Source organism: Chenopodium album, chromosome 13 (genome assembly GCF_948465745.1).
Source record: "Chenopodium album chromosome 13, dcCheAlbu1.1, whole genome shotgun sequence".
Taxonomy (NCBI): Eukaryota; Viridiplantae; Streptophyta; class Magnoliopsida; order Caryophyllales; family Amaranthaceae; genus Chenopodium; species Chenopodium album.
The window spans coordinates 30,707,317-30,725,937 of record NC_137846.1 but is presented as its reverse complement, the minus strand read 5'-3'; positions in this window follow the sequence as shown (position 1 = coordinate 30,725,937).

Here is an 18,621-nt window from a genome sequence, read left to right as displayed (position 1 = left end):
CTACAGCCCACGTTCGGGGACAAGCAAACCATCTACAACCCACATTCGGGGACAATCGAACCATATACGGTCCATGTACGGGGATGTAGAGAATATTTCAAGCATTACCCCAAACTTGAACCCCACTATGATCATACACTTAAGCATAGTGGTGTCCAAAGGGAAGAAAGCTAGAGCAAAAGAGTCGCCAACAAGTTATAGGAACTTGTAAACCAATAACAAGGTGAAGATTACACCCCTTAACGATCCAGAAGATCGTCAACTCCAAAAGGTCTTGAACCAAATAGGGTTCGGGGATTGTAGGGAATATTTCAAGCCATCCCACACTTGAACCCCAATGTGATCATACATTTAAGCATGGTGGCGTCCAAAAGGAAGGAAGCTAGAGCAAAAGAGTCGCCAACAAGTTTTAGGAACTTGTAAACCATTCACAGGGTGAAGGTTACACCCCTTAACGATCCAGGAGATCGTCAACTCTAATAGGTCTGGAGACAAGACTGGTGTTCGGGGATGAAAGTACAAATCCAATCTAAAAGAGATTGAACCTGCCCTAATAATAGGCGTCTACTTCATTATTCTCGTATTCATGTGCGCTTTCTGACTAACATGCAATTTATAGGTTAACCCTAAACCTGTTTATCTATGTTGGTTGAATATTAATGCACAAATAAAACTATTATTGGTGATCACTTGAATTATAATCATATTAACCCTAAACAAGATTATTAATTATCTTATTAAGCGTGATTACAAGTACAAATTCCCTTTAAACATGCATAAAAGGCGTGGTCACGCAATAACAGTAAATAATCAATATCAAGCAACATAACAATCATCATAATAATCATAACAATAATTATAACATATTAATCATGTTAATAATAAAGCTTAAATATAATAGCAAGATCCTAGGCATGATACTAACAAGATTAATAACAAATCCTAGCATGTCACTAAGCAATAAAGATCAAAGCTTTAGACCTAGCATGATACTAACATGATATTACAAAAGAGTAAAAGGCACCCCAAACATGATACTAGAAAGCAATAATAACATCCTAGCATGATACCAGGAAGCAATAATAACATCCTAACATGATACTAGGAATCAAACAAATTTAAACATGCTTTCTACAAGAATAGAGCAATAAGATTACATACTTTGATGCCTCGTGCCTCTTTCTAATAACAAAATACACGCGTTAGTAACTTCAAGGAAAATATAAAATCAAACAATTAAATTAAATAATTGAGATAGAGATTAGGGACCAAACCCTCAGAAATTATAACCTTTCACGTCTAGGGCGAAGGCAACTTCGAACTTGGCTAGGTGTGTCAAGAACTAATGTACGAGGAATTGTGTTTGTGTAAAGGTTTAGAAAAAGAATAGAGAGAGAAGAAAGCTTATAGCTTTAGAGAGAGATTATTGTAGATTGAAAACGGAGGTTCAGGACCCTATTTATAAGAAAACAGTCCGGAAATAGGTAGAATTTGATAAGGAATAAAACTCCACGCTGTCGCCGCAAAACCAACCTTGTCGGTTGGCGACAAGCTCTGTCGCGTGGCGACAAGCTCTGTCGCGTGGCGACAAGGCTTGTCGCGTAGCGAAAGGCCTGTCGTTTGGTGATAGCCTGGATTCCTACACGCTTTCAAACACGAAGTCCCCTTATCAATTAAAATTGACTTGTAAAGTCCGTATGAAAATTGAAATCGTATTTTTATAAAAGAATATTTTATTCCAAATAAAACTTATCAAAATATAATTATTAATTCTAATTTTATTAGGACTTAAAAGAGACCTCTAGAGAATTCTAGAAGACTATCATTAATTCTAATAACTTTAGGAATAATAATTAACATTGGGCCCTCCTCTAGATCATCGGGCCGCATGTAAAGATCAACCGGGCCCAGTTTAGTATTTTGGCCATAAATTCCTCATTATTCATCGGAATTAGGCTTATAATATAACGTTGAAAAGCTCTTTGCAATCTCCATCCAACTACACTATTATTGGACCCTTATCATGAACCAAACGAAACTGGAATGCATGTTTTCATAATATAGAGTTGTTTTTCAAAAACAGAAAGAAAGAATTTTTAATAAAAACCAACCGCAACACCTGACCATTCACACTTTCACCTCATTCGATTATCATTCGACGCAAAAGGTATTCATCACTGGGTTCGGTTTTGGGGAGACACAAATGGGTGTCTACAGGGATGAAGTTACAAATCCAACCTAAAAGAGATTGAACCTGCCCTAAAAATAGGCCTCTACTTCATTCTTCTCGTATTCATGTGCGCTTTCTGACTAACATGCAATCAATATATTAACCCTAAACCTGTTTGTCTATGTTGGTTGAATTTAAATGCACAAGCAAGACTATTATTGGCGATCACTTGAATTATAATCAAATTAGCCCTAAAAAAGATTATGAACTATCTTATTAAGCATGATTACAAGTACAAATTCCCTTTAAACACGCATAAACGGCGTGATCAAGTAATAACAATAACCATATATATCAAGCAACATGATAATCATAATAATTATAATCATAATAACAATCATAATTGAAATAATCATGTTAACGCTAAAGCATAATAATAGCAAGATCCTAGGCATGATACTAACAAGATTAATAACAAACCCTAGCATGTCACTAAGCAATAAAAATCAAAGCTTTAGCCCTAACATGATACTAACATGATATTAGAAAAGAGTAAAAGGCACCCTAAACATGATACTAGAAAGAAATAATAACATCCTAACATGATACTAGGAATTAAACAAATTTAAACATGCTTTCTATAACAATAGAGCAACAAAATTACATACTTTGATGCCTCATACCTCTTTCTAATAACAAAATACACGCGTTAGTAACTTCAAGGAAAATATTAAAAAAACAATTAAATCAAATAATTGAAATAGAGATTTGGGACCAAAGCCTCAGAAATTATAACATTTCACGTCTAGGACGAAGGCAACTTTGAACTTGGCTATGTGTTTCTAGATCTCGTGTATGCGGAATTTTGTTTGTGAAAAGCTCGAGAGAGATGAGAGCTTAGAGAATTTAGAGAATAGATGATTGTAGATGATGATTGATGGTTGTTTTAGATGATTGTGGATGATTAAAAACGGAGGTTCAGGAACCTATTTATAAGAAAACACTTCAGAAATAGGTAGAATTTGATAAGGAATAAAACTCCACTCTGTCGCCGCAAAACCAAACTTGTCGCGTTGCGACAAGGCTTCTCGCGTAGCGACAGGCCTGTCGTTTGGCAACAGCCTGGATTCCAACGCGCTTTCAAACACGGAGTCCACTTATCAATCAAAATTGAATTGTAAAGTCCGTATGAAAATTGAAATCGTATTTTTCATAAAAAAATATTTTATTCCAAATAAAACTTATCAAAATCTAATTATTAATTCTAATTTTATTAAGACTTAAAAGAACCCTTTAGAGAATTCTAGAAGACTATAATTAATTCTAATAACTTTAGGAATAATAATTAACATTGGGTCCTCCCCTAGATCATCGGGCCGTATGTAAAGATCAAACCGGGCCCAGTTTAGTATTTTGGCCATAACTTCCTCATTATTCATCGGAATTGGGCTTATAATATATCGTTGGAAAGCTCTTTGCAAGCCCCATCCAACTACACTATTATTGGACCCTTTTCGTGGACCAAATTAGGCTGGATTGGCTGTTTTCATAGAGTTGTTTTTTGAAAACAGAAAGAAAGAATTTTTAATAAAAACCAACCGCAACACCTTACCTTTCGCACTTTCACTTTGTTCGATTATCATTCGATGCAAAAGGTATTCATCACTGGGTTTGGTTTTGGGGAGACACAAATGGGTGTCTATAGGGGACAATCGAACCATATACCGCCCATGTTCGGGGATAATCGAACCATCATCATTTTAGTGATCATCTCTTAAGCGAAGAAGATTCACGGCGCAAGGTTCTCGATTTACAGAGGCTTGCAATCTCATCACCTGACAAGTTTTTCCTCAAGCATGGAAAATTGTCGGTCGTTGCCACCTCTCAAGGCGAAGAAGTCAGCGATTATATCATCTATCGACTTTTTTCAAGCGTGGAAAGTATCTCAACAAACATCATTCGCTGGATTCCTTCAAGCATAGAAAGCTACCAAACTCATTTGTCATCGATACAATGGTGTCAGATACTATCGAACATATTTGCCACTGATACACTGGTGTCAGATAAGCATTCTATCCCTTTACTCTTTTATCCGTGGAACTAACATTTTTCTGCAGGTATCAGCGTATAAAGAGTGATTTAGGATCGCAGAACATCTTAAATCATTCTCCATCCCAATCGACTACTTTGACTATCGTTTTCGAAACTCACGTTTCTACAAACATAGTCAAAGAGGGGGCTTTTGTAGACACCTAAAAATGTCTTCCCAAAACCAAACCCGATGATGAACAACCTTTCATCGCCATTATTAGTCAGGTTGAGTATTTAATATTTGGAGTGCTTAAATCCATGTTTCCATTCAATACATTTCATAAACCAATCCAATTCCTACCTCATTTCCCTAAACCATAACTTACTTTCCACTATTCGTGTCCACATCACAAAACCGAGAGAAAATGATTTTGTGGCCCTATAATTTTGATACAATTATTTTTTGGTTGGATAGGGCTTGATAATAATCTTTCCAACAATATATCATAAGCCCAATTCCGATTTAAAACGAAGAAGATATGAGCAAAGTACTAAACTCGGCACAAAACCGACACCCTTTCACTAAAACGGCCATATCTTAAAATATAAAAATGATTTTGACCCGATTTTAATTGTTTTGGAAAATATACTTGATAACCTTTCCAATAATATATTATATGTCTTATTTCGAGTTACGAATCAAATGTTATCGTAGTTTAAAAAACGCGTAAAAAAACTGGAATTACCGCACAGCAGCTAAAATGCCACGTCGCGTAGTGTGCACATAATTTGCACAATGTGGGGGTGGATATGAGGAGTTATTTGTTCATATTATGATTGGAAAAAAAATTAAAAAATTAAAACGGTGTTCAAAAGTTGAAAAAATTTCCAATGTGAGATATAAAGAAAAAAAAATAAGAGCAAAAGAAAAAAATTATTTCAATGTTCAAGTGTTCTAGTTGAAGGTTGCTCAAGGAAAAAAAAAAAGAATTCTGATAAAAATATTCAAGTTTAAAAGAAAAAAGTTCAACGTTTGTTTGTTCACTCAAGTTTTATAATATTATTTTTATGAGTGAAGTTATAAGTGTTGAAAAATATTGTTAATATTGGTTGGTTGGTTTGGTGAATTTTTGTGGAGTTAAGTTAAGTTGGAGGTTCATGGTCATTATAAATTTTTGACCTGTGTTTTATTAGGATTTTGGCTCCCTTAAGTATGGCTTTACTCTCACATTTTCCCAAATATTTCCTACTGTAAGGAGGGTGTGCCCATCGTAGGGGATCCTTCTTGTTAAATACCCATGGCCCTTTAAAAGCCTAGGATTTTACACTTGTTAGTGTTGGGGTTTTGGTGAGTCCGACTCACCGCGGAAACAAACCCAAAACCAAGACCGCACTCGCAATAAATAAAACCATAAACATAATTAAATTAATCACAAGATTAAGATAAGCTAATTACCCTTGACGCGTGCTTCGCTCCAAATGAGCTCTTACTTGAACGCTTCAAGTCCCGCTCGCACGGAGACCTCCAACGAAGTCCACCCGCACCAACAAAGCCGACTAGGTCCAATGTCTTGGAGTTAGCAAGACCCGACCAACAAAACCCGAGTAATAATATTGAGTTCAAAGGTTTTCACTAATTGTGATGCCTTTTCCAACTCTTACTCAAGCATCTTTCCCAATGCCCATACTTGGGTATTTATAGGAAATGATGGGAGTATCATTTACTCTCCCATCAATGTGGGATAGTATGATTTTTCCATTTTATTTTAAAGCTAAAATAAAATCAATAATCAAGCTAGTAATAAATCAACAAGTGGCAAGCTCATGTGAGTGGTTAGGTGAGGACCATTTGGAGAAGGGGGGGACCAAACTTGCTCCCCACTCCCTCTCCCATAACCGGCCACCTCACTCCCCACACACTCAAGGACCACAAGCCACATGGCACCCACCCTTGGGCACCAAGGCAGCCAAGGTGGGCTCCCATGTGCTGCTGTCCGTGGCAGCCACGCCCAGCAAGCCCAGCAAGCCCATCACTTGCATGCGGGCTGCTGCTGCAGCTGGCCAGCACGCCCAGCATGCTTGTGCGGGCTGCTGCTGCTGGCCTTGTGCCTCGGCCAGCGCTGCTAGGCAGCAAGCAATGGCCTAGCCATGCTGCTGCTAGCTGTGGCGAGCTGGCGCGCCTAGCGTGCTAGCTCCAGCAGCTTGTTGCGGCATGGCTTGCTAGCCATTGCGCGCACAAGGCTGCGCCTAGCATGCTAGCACGCACTAGGCTGCGCCTAGCCTTGCGATGCTAGCATGAGTGCGCTAGCACGCACCAGCCAGCCTAGGCTCGGCTTGGTGCGCATGCTAGCCACCATGCTAGGCCATACGCCCTTAGCACTCGGTTTGCTAGGGCATTCCGATGCTAGGGGTATTTTGGTCTTTTGTTGATTTATTACTATTTCTCGTCTCGTCTTTCACTATTTTACTCGAATTTCCGACGTCTAAATAAATATTACTCGGTCGACTCATTAATTCCTTCCGAATTAATTCGTCGTTTTGGTTTGTTGAATGCTTGGGTGTGACCCGAAGGGTTCAGTCAAGATTAAGCTGTAACATTAATTATCCATTAATATTACTGATCGGAAGCGGCCTCCACCCAGGCATTCCGATCACTTGACCTTACTAAATATATTAGCTTTCTAATAATTCTGAACCCGCTAACGGAATAGTACACTTGTTCGAAGGACACCATTCCTTTCAGTTAGGGTGTATTAGGATTTGAATTCCTGACTGTTTAGGGGACCTTGAATTAGAATTAATCCTATCATTACGCTTTTTTGTAAGAAACAAGTAGGAGTCGCAAATGAGTTTTAGGAAAACTCATAAACCTCGTTCATGCCTTTCTCCCAAGTAGAGTTCAAGGGATATTTAGCACGAATCGTAAGTTTACCCATGCCCAAATTGGTCTACGTGTACCAGAAATGATTTCGGGAGCGAGGGTACTAAAATAACGTTCCTTTTAGGGAGGAATCATTATTCTAGCCCTAGTACGACCTCTACTAGCTCTTCCTTTTTCACAATTTCATCACCAAACAATATATGCAACGTGATGCCTAAAAACTAAGTTAGTTGATTTTATTTACACGCGTCAATCACGTAGGAATACATTGCAAAAGTCGTTATTCTTATTTAGTCAATATTCGTGAAAGAACAATAAATAAACAAGATTCGCCTTGGCTTAAGTGATCAATTAACGATAAATTTATTTAATTCTATTCTTTGTTTAACGCAAGATACTATGTGGAATTAATTAATTAAAAGTTGGTTTAAAGTGATCAAACAACACTAATTAATTGATTAAAAGTTATTTAAACTAGAAATTAAAGGTGATTGATCCAAGCTCGGGAATTTACCACTTCTCCTTGCTATATCTTCGTTTAGAATACTTATGGACTCCTTCTTATTCGGGAACTTCCACCGTAGTAACAAGTATTGAGGGGGTGAGTGTTTAGGACAAGAGGGTTTGATAGTACACAAGTTCACAAAGTTTCTGCTAGAGTTTTAGGTTAATTTTTTTGTCTATTTGAGCCTCGTATTAAGCCTCTATTTTTTGTCTATTTGAGCCTCGTATTAAGCCTCTATTTGAGCGTCTAGGGTTTCAAATGTCTGCCGCAGCAGGTGTCGCGCGCATCTGAATGGGTTGCGCATGACATCCCAGCGCAAGTAATTTAGATGCGCTGCTATGGACAGCACAACTGATCGTCTTGCGCGCGGTATTATTGTAAGATTCGATTTTTTATTTTTATGAAATTCTAAATCTTTCGCAAGCGCATCACTCACAGTTGCGATGGGTGTTATGCGCAACTGACTAATTTGTGCGCCCCAGACCATCGCGACTCATTGAGATGCGCGCGGATTTCTCTACGGCATCATTGATTTTTAACCCAGGCGCCTCTAAATCAGTCATAATTAGGTTTTAACCTCGGGCTTAAGCCTAATTATGATCGGACTTAGTTATTTTGGACCTTAATTCATTTTGTTTTAGGTTAGGCTAGTCATTTTGCATTCTTTTGATTTAATCAGTTGTCCATAAGCATTCTTCACGTTGACCCATCACAAAGATGGTTTTGTTTATCGTTATAGCACTTTCTGTCGGGACAGGAGGCCAAAAGTAGATGTCTATAGTTAGCCCCCACTTTGATCGAGTTTAGAATAGACGAGGATCACAGTAGTCAAGGAAATAAATCCGAGACTCATTCTGCGGAGTTCCCTAAGAATAGAGAATCTTTCAGTAATGTTAAGGATGTCGAAATGATCCTTGATTCGCTAAGTGTTTGAGACAAGTAGCTATTAAGGCTAGAAAAAGTATTTTCTAGTCTTAACACGCTAAACACTTTTATAAGTAAAGGTTGTCCTGGGTGATGTCAAGTCATGAGAAGAAATCGGTTTAAAAAGGACTAAAGGGGATGATATCCTCTTAATTATAACATCGTTAGTCTAAAGTCCCTCGATATGTCATTGAAACTTTAGCCTAATTTTAACAAGTTTAAAAAGATGATAAAAAGGGAGGTGTTTTGGCATTCGTAGCCTAACACGTGAATAAAGTCCTTGACACTTGCTTGTCAAAACGCAGTATTCGATGTCCAAAAGATAGAAATACATGTCTCAAGACTGGAGGCATATATCCAAATCCAGTGAGAGAGAAGAAAATCGGCAACTCTCTTAGCAGTTTTGTCCACAAGATGAAAACACGTGTCTCGGGATTGGGGGCGCGTGTCTAAATAGATGCGACATCGCACATCGCTCTTTATACAGGGGGTGGACGGACACCCTAAGTGTCTGGTAAGCTAGTAAGCTCACTAACTATCGTTTTTTCTTCCAATCGAGAATGTGCCTTGTCCTCGATGGTTCGGTGCGCCAGTCAACTCATTTAGCTAACGCCTAGAGATATTCTACCTTTTAGTTACGAGAGGTAGATCACGTCGGCTAGGAAGAGGTAAAATTTTACGCAACACCTACGCCATACAATTTTATGCTGTATGATAATGCCATCCTTTTTGTTGTGACCGCCAAAAAGAAAGAAAAGAACATGACATTTCTAAAGTGAGTACAGTAAAATGACAAACCTGTCTATGGGAGCTTTTACGTAAAGCACCACTACGGAATGTCTTAAGGCACGCTCACAAAAAACATCCAAAATGTATGCTTAGGGAAGGCACAAAGCACGGTGTGCATGTAGGATGATGCAAAAAACTATCAAAGAAGAAAAGAAACTACTGATGCAAAACAATTTTAAAAGATTTTGATAATTCGCACGTTATTACGCTTAACAACGTATAAAACCGTTGGGAAAAAAGTTCAAAACGGATTGAAATCTGAGTACTGGTCTATTAAGTGACCAGTGTCCGCGCGCAAATTAGTAGGTTGCCCTGGCCAGGCGCTCGCAAGAAACTGGGTTGCGTTGGGATACAACGTGCAACTCGATGAGTTGCACGCAACATTTTAAATAGTAAAAGAGTTGGAGAAGCGCAATCTGCAGCTCACTCTCTTCTTCTCCTCTTTCTCCAATTTTGATCTCTTTCCATTTTTTGTTGTCGTTTGAAGCTAAGGAAAGTAAATCTTGCTCCTTTTATTTTACCAAGCCTTGAACTTGGTCAATAAAATAAGGAAAACCGAATGAGAAGCCCTAACTTTTAGAAGTTGGAGGCTTTTGATTCGACTTGTTTTCATGAACTTGTTTTTTGTTGTGATATGTTTAAGCAATATATTGAAACAAGTTTCATGTGAAGTGCTAAAGTATTAATCCTGCATGAGCATGTACAAGCATATATATGTTTTTCTTTTGTTCATTTAATGTTAAATTTGTGCTTGAACTTTATTTCTCTTTCTTGCTCACATAGACTATACTTTTTAATTTTAATGTAAATTGAAGTGTTTAGAACAACAATTATGCATTAAAGTTATAAATGAAATTTTGAACTTTGATAATAGCATGAAATTGTTCATGTTTATTTTTTTTTCATGCGTAAGTTGCAAAATTGGTTTTATCAATGATAAAAATAACCGATGGTTATTATTATTCAGTTATAAAACTGTGATTCCAAGATTTGCAAAAAACTATTTAGTTTAGGAAATACTTAAAGACATCATTGAACTACAGTAGTTTGGCTATACTTCTGGCTTTTGAGCCCCCTTTTTTTGTTTTCGAATATTGTAGCCCCCAATGTTGGCTGACTTTGATGACTTATTTGTTTTTAATAATTAGACTCTTTCATGTTGCTTGAATGGGTCTAGAAATCCTGTGTTTCATCTTATTATGATAACAACTAGGATCTTGGAAATGATTAAACTAGTGTGTTTGGATTGTTTTTGACCATTCATAGTTTTAACAAAGGAAATTTACTAAGTCTAGTAATATTGGTCATTCATTAGAACAAGTAAAAGGGAAAATGAAATGTTGTTCAAATTTTTCCTCTATTCTTGCTACTTTCGAATTCTTTCTTTTGAGTTCAAATTTTATTACTTATTTGATGCTCGAGAAAGTAGATGTTCCTCCTTGCGAAATTCCAATGTGTGCAACAATGGAAAATAATTTAAAATGAAGACTCCTTAATTTAGAATTTAGGAGTCTTTTGTTTTACATTCTAATTCATGAAATTGTTTGTCTTATGTTAATAAAGTGTCTTGATATAATTTTCATGATGAATGATTGAGTATGTATGACCAGGCATGTTGTATACGTTTGGACTCTATTTTGATACTCATAACTTTGTTTCTTTCACTCTATACTAGTCATACTCTCTAATATCTAGAGTAAATTGAAGTATTGAAACAACAATTATGCACTAAGATTAGCTTTTGATCGAAGTTGAACTTGAAAATGGCTCGAATATGTGATATGTTTGTAGTTTGTTTGTATGGCCAAGTTTAGTTGCAAACTTAGTTTTCAAGCGAACAAAATGATTATTGAATCATTGTGATGCTTTTGAAAATTGTAAGGCTCGAGATCTAGTAAACCATTTGTGGCTTAGGCGATTCTCGAAAGTAGCTCGAATGGCATGAATATCTTATTTTGTTTATTGTGGATATTGGAGCCCCCATGTGTCGAGTTATGTGCATTCTTGTTATTTCACAAGTCTTGGAACCCCCCACTTTGGGGTAGTTTTAATGACTCGCTTTTATTTAGGCCATTCATATCATCATGACGTTGGAATGAGCCTATGTATCCTATGTTTTTGTGTTTTGAGATCATTTTAGGAAAATGACATGGCTAACAACTTTTAGCTAAACCCATGTTTAAGGAACCAAGTGTTGGGTTTTGGTGAGTCCGACCCACCGCGGAAAGAAACCCGACCAAAAACCAAACTCACAATAACTATAACCATAAAGCATAATTAACATAAACACAAGACTAAGTAAGAAACTAATACCTTTGAAGCGTGCTTCGTCACTTAATTGAGCTCTAACTTCAAAAGCTTTTAGCCCCGCTCACACGAGGACCTCCAACGAAGTCCACCTGCAACGCGAGAACCGAAATTGGTCTACTGCCTTGGAGTTAGCAAGGCCCGACCTAAACCCAAGTAATTAATTGTGTTCAAAGGTTTTCACACTATGATGCCTTTTTCAACACTTACTCAAGCAATTTTCCCAATACCCCAACTTAGGTATTTATAGGGAAAATGAAGAGTGAGAAAAGCTCACCCATCAATATGGGAGATTTGATTTTTCCATTTTATTTTAAATCTAAAAAAAAATTAATAATCAAGCTACTAATAAATCAACAAGTGTCAAGCTCACAAGAGAGGTTAGGTGAGGCCATTAGGAGGAGGGGGGACAAAACTGCTCCCCACTCCCTCTCTAAAAACCGGCCAACTCACCTCCTCACTCCCCTCTTGTTTTGCGCCACATAGCAGCCCTACTTGGGCACAAGGGCACCCCAAGTGGGCTGCCATGGCTTGCTGCAACACACTTCGGCCCAGCAGGCCACGCACTTGCGTGCGGGCTACTTAGCCGAGGCCTGCTGCTGGCCGTTGGTGCTTGCGCCATGGATGCTCCCTGGTAGCGCCAGCCCAGCAAGCTTGCTTGCTGCTGGGCATGGAGCGCCATGGCTGCTCCCTGGTAGCGCCAGCCCAGCAAGCTTGCTTGCTGCTGGGCATGGAGCGCCATGCCACAGCTCCCCTTGGTTGGCCCTGCGCGCCAGCACGCACGCACTGCTAGCACGCTAGCGCGCTGCTAGCTAGCTAGCATTGCTAGCTTGCTGCTGCTAGCATTGGTGCGCTAGCACGCACCAGCAAGCCTTGGCTTGGCTTGTTGCGCTTTCTAGCCACCTTGCTAGGCTATATGCCCCTAGCACTCGGTTTTCTCGGGGCATTCCGATGCTAAGGGTATTTTTGTCATTTTGTTCATTTATTAGTAATTTTCTCGTCTCGTCTTTTATTATTTTCGACTCGACTTCCGACACTCGGATTCGACGCTCCAAGCTTGACCCAACGTCTAAATATTAATTACTCGGTCGACTCAATAATTCATTCCGAATTAATTCGTCGCTTCGGTTCGTTAGTTGCATGGGTGTGACCCGAAGGGTTTAGTTAAGATTAAGCTGTAATGTTAATTATACATCAATATTACCGATCGAAAGCGGCCTCCACCTAGGCATTCCGATCACTTGACCTCACTGAATAATTAGCTTTCTAATAATTCCGAACCCTTTATCGGAATAATACACTTGTTCGAAGGACACCATTCCTTTCAATCTCCCACTGATCCTTCTAGATAAGTGCACATTTAGTGTATAGCCTTTTTCCTATGTTACTTAATGTCTCTTCATGAACTAGAAGGTAATATTTATTCGTCATCCGAGCACGGCCATGCATTTTACAGTCTCGCTCTTCGAGAGGCCTTGTAAACAACAAAGAGATCTTCCCTATTTTTAGTAGGGGGACATTTCCAGTCTTGTAATAAAACTTCTCTTACTGAGAGGACCTAGCCACCCGAGTGTTGCCGTTATAATCCCCTATTACGGTAGACGTTTGACAACATCAAAGCAGACTAGTACTCAAACAAGGGAACTCACAATACTCATGGTCGAGGAAATAGGTTCCGATAGCCATAATGAGAAGTATACTTATGACGATTTTTAATTTCTTAAAGTATTCTCATAGGTCGATCCAGTATGGTTCTAAACCAATACCTGTGCAAATGATTTATGATGATCATGTCCTTGTAGCACAAGAAACGGTGCTATAAATAAAACTACACACTAATCTCAAATGGTCATTAATCGTCCATCGTTTAAATGACCTTGATTAGGGATAATTCTCGATTATAATATTCAATGTTCACTTAATAGGTGTTTCCTTACCAAGACTGGTCTTGATACCTTATTTTGAATATTCTCATAATCAAATGGACTCATTATTTAATCCTAAACCACAATTAAATAGCAAACGGAGTGATAAAATATTGCATGAGATTAATATTACTCCAAAACTTGAATGGTTTTTCTTAGTGTCTTACATTAAATGTTCAAAATTAACTAAAACACTAAAAAGGGAAATTAAAGCCAGTCTCCAACGTGTCTGATTCCCATGGCCTCAACGTGCTTGTTGTGCTTCACTTGAGGCAAAGGTTTAGTAAGTGGATCGGCTACATTGTCATTCGTTCCAACTTTGCAAATTCTGATTTCACCTTCTGATTTCCATTCTCGAATCATGTGAATCCGCCGCTTGACATGTTAGACCTTCTGATGTTCTCTTGGCTCTCTGGCCTGACCAATAGCTCCATTGTTGTCACAATAGAGGGCTATTGGACCCTTGATTGAGGGTACAACATCAAGTTCACCAACAAACTTACGAATCCAAACAGTCTCCTTAGCTGCTTCAGGAGCTACCAAGTATTCGGCTTCAGTTTTAGAATCTGCAATTGTGCTCTGCTTGGCACTCTTCCAACTCAACACTCCTCCATTTAGACAGAACACATATCCAGATTTCTATTTGAAATCATCTTTGTCTGTCTAGAAGCTCGCGTCGGCATAACCTTCAACAACTAATTCCTCTGAACCGCCATACACCAGGAATTTATCCTTGTTCCTTTTCAGGTACATTAGGATATTCTTGGCCACAGTCCAATGGGCCTCTCCTGGGGTCTGATTGGTAACGGCTCGTAGCACTCAGGGCATACTATACATTTGGCTTAGTACATATCATTGCATACATGATCGATCTAATAAGCGAAGCATATGGAATCTGATTTATCCTTACCTGCTCATTAGGTGTTTGTGGACATTGCTTCTTGCTTAGGGTTATGCCATGTGACATTGGCAGGAGACCACTCTTGGCCTCCTCCATGCCAAATTGAGAAATACCTTATCAATATAAGTACTTTGGCTCAATTCAATCATCCTTTTCGATTTATCCCTATAAATCTTGATGCCTAGTATGTACTAAGCCTCTCCCAAGTCTTTCATTGAGAAACACTTTCCAAGCCAGGCCTTTATAGACTCTAACAACGGAATGTTGTTTCCGATGAGTAATATGTCATCGACATATAAGACTAGGAATGCGATGTCATTCCCACTGTCCTTCTTGTAAACATAAGATTCATCTTGATTCTTGATAAAACCAAACTTACTGATGGCTTCATCGAATCGCAGATTCCAACTCCTGCTCGCTTGCTTTAGCCCATAAATGGACTTCTTAAGCTTACAAACTTTCCCAACATTGTTTTGGTCGACAAAACCTTCAGGCTGTGTCATATACATAGTTTCTTCCAAAATACCATTGAGGAAGGCGGTTTTGACGTCCATCTGCCATATTTCATAATTGTAATAGGCAGCAATCGCTAGGAGGATCCGAACGGATTTTAGCATTGCGACTAGAGAAAAGGTTTCATCATAATCAATACCATGAACTTGTCTGTAACCTTTTGCTACCAATCTAGCTTTGTAAATGAATACATTTCCATCTTTGTCAGTTTTCAACTTGAAAATCCACTAACATCCGATAGGTGTGTAACCTTCGGGTAAGTCAACCAAGTCCTAGACTTGATTTTCAAACATGGAATCCATTTCAGATCTCATGGCCTCTTGCCATTTAGCAAAGTCGGTGCTTGCCATCGATTGCTTGTAGGTTGCCGGTTCATCTCCACCTATGATCAGGATGCCCTGATTCTCGGTTAATACTAAACCAAGATATCTATCAGGTTGAGATCTCGGTCTCTAAGACCAACATAGGGTAATGGAATGAGCATTTGCATTGTCGGTTTGACTTTGCACATTTTAAATATTTTGACATGCGTCAACAGATGTTGTTTGAGCACTTTGACTGTCATTCTGATTTTATTGCTCATCCTCACGAACTTTGTCGAGTTCGATTTTCCTCCCACTTGTCATTTTGGAAAGGTGCTCCTTCTTCAAAAAGAGACCATCGCGAGCAACAAACACTTTGTTCTCCGATTTGTTGTAGAAGTAATACCCTTTGGTTTCTTTTGGGTAGCCCACAAAGTAATCCTTATCAGATTTGGGATGAAGTTTGTAAGAAATCAATTTCTTGACATATGCTTCGCATCCCCATATCTTTAGAAAAGACAACCTAGGAGGTTTCTTCGTCCATAACTCGTATGGAGTCTTTTCTACAGCTTTTGATGGAAGTGTTAGTGCCGCAGTTAGAAGTGTGTGTCCCCAGAAAGAGATAGGAAGATGACTAAGACCCATTGTTGATCGTACCATGTCTAACAAGGTTCGATTTCTCCTTTCGGATACTCCGTTCCATTGTGGAGTTCCTGGAGGTGTCAATTCTGAAAGTATACCCTTTTCTTTCAGATGGTCATCGAATTCTTGGCTCAAGTATTCACCACCTCGATCCGATCGAAGGGCTTTGATTTTCTTGCCAAGCTGATTTTCAACTTCACTCTGAAATTCTTTGAACTTTTCAAACAATTCAGATTTATGCGACATGAGGTAGACATAGCCATATCTACTATAGTCGTCTGTGAAGGTGATAAAATATCGATGTCCGTTTCTTGTGGTGGAGCTCATTGATCCACATACATCGGTATGTATTAGCCCCCATAATTCTCCTGCCCTTTCTCCTAGCTTGGAGAATGGCTGCTTAATCATCTTGCCTAGTAAGCATCCTTCGCAATTCTCAAACGATTCTAAATCAAAAGAGTCAAGAACACCTTCCTATAGAAGTTTCTTGATGTGTTTGATGTTAATGTGGCCAAGACAACAATGCCAGAAGTACCTTTGATTCGACTCCATGGTCTTACCCCTTTAGGTATCACAATAAACAATTTTGTCTAAACACACAAATGTGTTATTCCATAAATATAAACAAGACATAAAACAAAAGTCTTGTGATCAAAGTCAACATGTGATCAAAGTATGGTAGATAAAACTAAATAAGTTTTAACTCCAGACAAAAACATGAGATTACAAGTTTTCTTTGGATAGATTATCATCATCTTCCACTTGTGTACTCGTATCCACTTGAAAAGCTCCGCTCACTTTGTTCCTGAAATAGGAGCACATAGTTAGTCAATTTCCGGTATCTAGTACCTTGTAAATTGCTTATATTCAAGTCTAAAGATGATACCTGAGATTAAGGCTCCTTTTCCTCTTGCCTCATCTTCCAGATACTCGCTACATTCCCTCTTGTAGTGACCTTGTTTACTACAATAGAAGCAGCGCATCTTTTCCTTGCTCTTGAACTCCTTCCTCTTAGGCCTCACAGCAAACTTAGCCGCCTTGCAAGAATAGGTTTTCTGAAGCTCTTGGATAACTTCCTCTAAGGGCAGTTTGTTCCATTTGACAATAAGTCGCATCTTTAATGCCACATAGCCCGAGTGGAGTGAGCTTAGAAGCATGTGAGCTGCTTGCTCCTTTTCCACCGATTTGCCAATTATCTCCAAGTGGGTGAATAACTTTGTCATCTTAAGCACATGGGCTTGAAGTGGCATCTCGGGTCTAAGTCTTGCACTATAGACCCTAGCCCATACTTCTTGCCTCTCTTTGGTGAGACACCCTTCTTGCGGTGGCTTGATCCTCATGTTAGAAAGTGACCTAGTCACCTCCTCCACAAGACCATCATAGTTGCCTCTGACGCTCTTCGTGACCCACAAATTGACTACATCCTCTAGAGCTTTGAGGAGCATATCTGGAAAATAGTTGGAGAATATCCCCTTCCATTGTTCTGGAATGGAGTTTTCCATGAGTCGCAAGTCTCTCTTGCAATCATAACTCCACTCCTCATGAGCCTCATCGCTCATAACCCCTTTTGAGTAGAAACTCGGGATGGGTGTATCTAGAATATGCTCTAGGTAGCAATTCGGAGAGTCCTTCGGAGTTCTTCTTCCCATTCCTTAAAGTTCATCAAATTCAAGCAAAATGGTAACTTTTCGAGAAGTTCTGGGCACATTAGATTGTTGTTGATAGTTGAAGACATGATTCTACAATTTGAAAGAATTTAAAATGAAAAACCATTCATAATACTTAAATAAGATTGAAATCATGCATTTTAATCAAACTTATTTAAACGTCTTGTTCACACATTAAAATTGTCCCCGTTTAGGTGAGAATAAGTCGATTCCAAGATCCAAAGAAACAAAGAGTAGTCAAGTATGCTTTGGCTTGTCTTAACACTCAATCTCCTAAGGTAAGCAACGCTTTGCTAATGGCTCCAAGCCACTCTTGGTTGGATAAATCGTCGCATCTAATTCTCTCTCAACAACTTATCCACTTTGCCACGACATGTTAGGACTTTATCACTCATGTCGTTGAGTATATCCAAAACCAACTTGCATACCTGGTATGCCTTACGTATCCTAGGGAGTAATAGTGATGCCTCGCTTTGGCGTAGCCCATCACTACTCTCAATAAGTCGTTAAGTGTTGTTTTGGAATGGCAATTTAACTCAATATTTTAGAGACCTAGGGTTTCTATGTTGGTTGATTTAAGTGAACTTAGTTAATCATCATAACATTCGAAATCCTAAACATTCATCTAACACATAATTTATATATAAATACTCATAAATATATATTGAAAACATAAATAAAGATGCATTTGGCAACTAGCATGACCCCTTGAATCTTCAAGTCTTCAAGGGACGGCTTTTGCAACTTCATGGCTTCGTCTTCTAAGAACCTCCGTCTTCAAGACATGACCATAATTATGAAAATACTAGTATCTACGCTTAGGACTAATCTAAATATTAAGGTACAAAAATACTCAATGGTTCGCAGACCGAATTTAGATTTACAAAAATACTTCACGGATCGCAATCCGTATTTTCTATCCTAATCAGGCCCCACTAGTTGCCATTTTATAAAACCTGTGAGAGAATATACATTCTACTCATCCATTCAACATTTGTGAATGGCCTATGCATTTTACAACAATAAAATAAGTAACAATGCATAAAATGTGCGTAAACTAGTAA